We start from the raw sequence: 6,464 nt of genomic DNA on the forward strand, positions 1-6,464 counted from the left end.
ACCCTTGCATATTAAATTTTATTTATTTATTTATTTTAAGAAAAGTAATACAAAACCTCATAAATGGTCCTTAGGTAGTAAAATGACAAAAATACCCTTTACTTAACAGTTAAACGGTAACGGAGCTAGGCATAAGGACCATTTGTTAAAAGTTTTGAAACCACAGGGACCATCTGTGAGGTTTTTTGAACTTAAGGAGTAAACTTGATATTTTTGAAAACCACAGGAACCATTTTTGAAGTTTTGTCCTTTTGAAAATAGAAAAATACACAAAAATACTCTTCAACCAAAAAAAAATGGAAAAAAGTGTTACTCGATCGTTATTGGTAAAAAACGTACCAAAAACGATTAATTGTATGGGTGACAGTGACACATAATTAGGGTGACTTAATACGTTTTCTCAAAATTATTTATCTTGTCACCTTTTAAGATTTTGTTTGGTGCTCAACAAATAATTAATAAATTAATTTATTTTTTGAGTTTTTATAAGTCGTTATAGTTAACAAGAAAAAACAACAACTGATTCATTAACTTATAAGCTAGTTGTTTAAAAAGCTACTTTGATTTGTTTTTTAGATGCTTTTTAAAAAATTTCTGAATACACCTTAATTAATTTTAATAAACATTTCTTCTAAATGTTCTTTTATGTCTTTTTAGAATTTTCAGGTAGTTTATCAGCTATTTTTTGTTAAAAATTATTTATTAGCAGCTAGCTTAAAATCTATTAGCTACCTTTACAGCTATCAAGTAGTTTTTTCAACTATTAACTAGATTTTTTGGCTAACCTGGCAAACATAGTCTAAATATATCATCTAAGCAAGCTATTGGTTTTTTAATTATAAAATTAGTTTTATCTTTAATTTTTATCTTTATTATTTAAAAATGACTATCAATAACAATTAAGATTTAGGTGTTCGTTTGAATTGAATCCAGTCTAATGTATCCAAATTCATTTAGGATGTAAAAACATTGTTTCCAATAGTTCAATCTATATTTATCCGATATGAACAAGCTAAATTATAAATTGGGTGATTGGTTTTTTAATTGGATTTTCAAGATACAAACCATTTAAAATAATAAATAACTTTAATATTATTAAACTTCAAACATAAATAAAATGTTTAAATGTAAATTAAATTGTAATAATTTATAGATAATTTTTTTTGACAAGTACATATTAAAGAATTTTATTGGTGATGTTTCCCAAATTATTTCAAGAAGTAGTAAATTCATAAAAGATTAAAATATGTATTAAAAAGTATAAATAATAAATAATAGATTGCATTAAAACTTAATATTTTCTAGATAATTTTTTTTGACAAGTACATATTAAAGAATTTTATTGGTGATGTTTCCCAAATTATTTCAAGAAGTAGTAAATTCATAAGCGATTAAAATATTTATCAAAAAGTATAAATAATAAATAATAGATTGCCATTTGGTATTTTTGGAATTTTACTTTTTATTTTATTAACCAAAATCTATTTAAAATATAAAATAATAATTGTCTTGAAAACCAATTTAAAATTTCAAATATCCAAATAAAAATAGAATTAAACATTTGATTTTACTAAAATAATAAACAAGACTAGTTAAAGTGGGCGACTGGCCATATTTAATAATATGTATAATTAAAATTTTACTTAAAGTCCACGTAATTAGCGATCAATTAAGCTTGCTTACGCATGTCCCGGAACCATCTATTTCAATTTTAATTTGTTCCTGTTAATTACGTGATATAATAATAAGAGTAAATTACGTGAATGGTCCCTATGGTTTGGGATAATTTGCACGTTTGGTCCCTAACTTATTTTTTTAACTCGGAAGGTCCCTACTGGTTGTTTTTATTACGTGTTTGGTCCTTATTGTTTGTTTTTGTTACGCGTTTGATCCCTCTCATACCTAAAAATACTATTATTTAAAGAGGAAAAAATGATGGGGTACGTAAGGTAAGGTGAGATTAGGGGTGTGTTTATTTAAATAAATTAAAAAATAAATGGAAAAATAGACTTTTTATGTAAGATAGGGACCAAGCATGTAACAAAAACAAACAGTAGGGACCTTCCGAGTTAAAAAAATAAGTTAGGGACCAAACACGCAAATTACCCTAAACCATAGGGACCATTCGTGTAATTTACTCTAATAATAATGATATGGAAAAGTGACATTGTTGCTTAATATAATAATTTCATTAAGCGGTGATAATATTGCAAAATATCAATCAATCATAGGTACTATAATAAAATTTGACCAAGTTTGCTGAAAATAATATTAAGAGTAAATTAAACAAATTGTCGCTTGTGCAGATGTCAAAATACACGTTCACTCTCTATTTTCAAAAATTAACTCGGACCGTTCCTTATTTGTTTAAAATTTGTACATTTTATCCCCTATTAGTTTAAAATTGCATGCTTCATCCCTTGCGAAACAAGAAATGACTATAACACCCTTTTCGATTTATTTTTCATTTATATTTTTATGTATCTAATTATCTTTAATTATTAAAAAAAAACAATTTAAATTTATGGGTGTATCTAACCCTTTTAAATACAAAATCCCAGCCACCATTCTTTGGGAAAGACATCAAACATCACCACTGTTGGATTGTACTTAAAAAGAAACAGATTCATCGGAATCTGCTGCAACCACTAATGGAAACACTATATATATATCTCTGATATCGATCCATAAATAATACTCCGACAATGAGTTGCCTGACCACAACCTTCCACCATTGACAGATCACAACTCTCTCTCTCTCTCTCTCTCTATCTCCCTCCCTCCCTCCCTCTCTCTCTCTCTCTCCACCTCATTATTCTCTGATCCTTTTAACTCATCTTCGATCTTCGGTGTGTACTCCATCATCTCAGGTTGATGAGGCCTAAGGTCGCCATCGCCACAATAACCACTGGACTGGAAGCAACAAATGTACAACCCTCAAAATTGAAGAGATTTGTTGTTGGTGGTGGTGGTGAGCTAGTTGGAGATGTTGTTGACCAGTGGTTATCAGATCGATGGAGAAGAAGAAAGGGTGGGAAAGAAGATCGATGACGGCTGTGGCTGTGGTTACTTTAGGTCCGCCATTATTATTTTAGGAAGTCCACCATTTTTGTTTCATGAGACGAAATTAATTTGTCGACGTAGAAATCCACTCCGTCGGATCTATTTAGAGCTCATCGTAAAGGAGACTGATGATTGGAATTGAATCTGGTTGTTGATCTTGATGAGGAGAAGATCGACGATGGTGCTTGGTTTTCGTTCGAGTCATGGAAGCTGGTGGGCGACATCATCGTTTTGCCGGAGTCATGGAGGCAGGTGGATGGAGTTAGGCTTGTGGGGTGTTATCAGGAGTGAGTAAGAACAGGGAGACAAAGTAGAAGAAAACCGGGGAAAGGGTTGGGGTATTTATTTAAATTTCTATATTTTTATAATTTAAAAATGACAAACAAATAAAAGAAAAAAAATTATAAAAATTATTAAGGGCAAAACATTCATTTTGCAGCTGCAAGGACAATCAGTGTGAAAAAAATAATAAATAAGGACGGTCCGAATTAATTTTCAAAATATGGACTGAACGTGCATTTTAGCTTATGCATGAGGGACGATTTGTGTAATTTACTCAAAAAAGAAAAAGAGGAAGTTGGAAGAGGCAATACAAATGTTGCGCCAAACAGAACATGTGCAGAGGTTTTTTACTCTGAAAACTTCTAAAAAACAAAAACTACAATATTATAAGTGTTGCGCGTATGCTACATCGTGCATCAATAAAAGGTCTGAAGATGTTTTATTTTATAAAAAAACAAACAGACCTAAGACTCGTGCTTGCTTATCCAGTTGTTTATAAATGTTTTTTTTTCAAGAGCTTCATTGACTCGTAATAAGGGCAAGGTTCAATTATACACACGCACGTTCGCAACATGTTTCCACATAATGCAAACATACTCTGATATATTTTAGTAAATAAAAAAAAATTGGGTTGAAAATCGGGAAGTTATACAACTTCATCTTTACTTATTAGAACTCATTTTTTCAACTTAAAGCTAAGAGGAAGGAAATTTTAGTAGAAGTTATTATGCGCATATGTTCAAATAGGTTACGCAGATCAAGGTGTGATACCATTTTCCAATAAAATTCCAAGTCAACTTTAAAGTTGCTTGATGGAATCCAATCCCTAACTCTTTCTCATATGGATCAAAAGTTTCCGTCTATACTTTACACTTTAAATTAAGCAGAGGAGTGGATTTGTAAGCCATTTTCTTGTCATTATTCACTAAATTAGATTGAGGTTTTGTATTATTGTACCTTCCTCTTTGTCCCAAATGTTTTGGCCTTGTTATATAGTTTAATAAAATTTGATTGTTAAATAAATAAATAAAACCTCTATTAAAAAAAATAGGTATCATAAAATAGGGTGTTTTGATAATTAAAGAGTCTTGGATATATCGATGATAATATATGTATATTTTTGTATTGATATTTGTAGCATATGTTTGGGTTTCAAGAAATATAAATATAGGATAATTCTCAAAGGGAACTTTTAGTTTTAGTACAAAATTGAAATAAGTTACTGGAGAGGATATGTAATTTTTAAGATTTTTTTAGGGACAGAGGGATGGAGACAAATGTTAAGTTTTATGAAGTATTTATACATCCAAAACAGGTGAAGATTGATGAGAATACGGTTTTCTGTGGTTCAAAATTAGTTATAGGAAAAAATATAAGGTAATTCAAGTTGTCTAAAAGAACTGATAAAAAAGGTTGTTCGGAAACATGGATGCCAAGGTACTTTCCTGCCATATGTAGCTTGCGCCATCACAAGAGCTTTCATGATGCTTCCCCTTGACATCGTAAGGGGGTGCGGTTTGCTTTGCTTCTGTTTTTTATTGTGTTTAGGATTAAACACACTTTAAATAAAAGTGTTTCATCTCTACACGTAACTTGGATTGGATCAAATTTTAAATCCTCATTTGCAATTATGTTAATTCAAGTTACACTTAAATCACCAAGAATTTAGGGATCCTTTACAGTTGAAATGAATTGGCTTTAAAAGGTTTTATGAGAAGTTTTTTCATTATTGTCGTTAGTTATATTTAGTTCCGTTCTCATTATATCGTAAAACCAAACTCATAGCATACACAATGCACAAGAGTATAATGAGATGAAATCTTTAGTAAACATTCAATGGATTAAGTTCAATCACAATTGTATGATAAGTTGGTGTTCAGTTGATATGGAGTTCGATAACCATTGAACTCTTTAATAGGTAAAAAATTTAAGTTTAAAATAAATATTTTATTCCATAAGAATATATATATATATATATATATATATATATATATATATATATATATATATATATATATATATATATATATATATACACACACACACACATGGGGCGATTCACTTGACATTAAAAAATAAAATAGAGATCTTTAGATTCAACCTAAGCCATATATTTTTCATTTGTCGATGTAACGCTCCAATGTAGTGACAATAATAGATTATGCTTAATCATAAATGATTATCTACCAGAGAGGTATAATCGTAAATGACTATACATATTTATACGTATATGCATAATCATAAATGATTATACACATATGTATGTTCACAGATTAAATAATCATATATGACCATAACAGTTGGTAGCAGAAAAAGTGGTGGTGGCAGATGTGGCAATGATATAAGTAACGAAGGTGGCATTGATGGGGACTGCAGGTAGCAGAGGTGGTAATAGTGATGGTGGCGTTAGCAGTTGTGGTGCTAAGAAAGGTGGCAAAGGTGAAAGGACTGCCAAATGATTAGAGAGGTAGATGTAAATTATGTAGCTGAGGTTAAATCTCAATATATCTATTTTATTTTGAATCTGAATAGAATCTACATTTTCTCTCTCTCTCTCTCTCTCTCTCTCTCTATATATATATATATATATATATATATATATATATATATATATATATATATATATATATAGGCAAGATCAATAGAGAACTAAAATGAGGAAAAAACCAACAAACTTTTTATTTACAATGTAAACTTTTTATTTACAATGTATACAGTTATCAAATTTCACATGTGCATGTACATAGACATATGTAAGAGAATTGAAAAACAAAATTGAAAAAACCAAATTATATGTTTACACATATGCACATTTTTTTGAATACATACATAAATACATACATATATATATATATATATATATATATATATATATATATATATATATATATATATGTGTGTGTGTGTGTGTGTGTGTGTGTGTGTGTTCAAAGTTGAGTAAAATATTTATACAATGCTGGAAAAAAAAACCCAACAACCCCTATTTGGAGTTGTATAAGTCGGTCAGTTCTCAAAAGATTAAGATGTTTTTAGCTTAAAATAAAGCTTGGATTGAGTACTACAATCTAGAAAAAAAAAAAAAAAAGATTTTGCTATGAGGTTATATGAAGAAGTTATGT

The sequence above is a fragment of the Lactuca saligna genome, chromosome 2 (assembly GCF_052625555.1).
Source record: "Lactuca saligna cultivar CGN05327 chromosome 2, ASM5262555v1, whole genome shotgun sequence".
Classification (NCBI taxonomy): domain Eukaryota; kingdom Viridiplantae; phylum Streptophyta; class Magnoliopsida; order Asterales; family Asteraceae; genus Lactuca; species Lactuca saligna.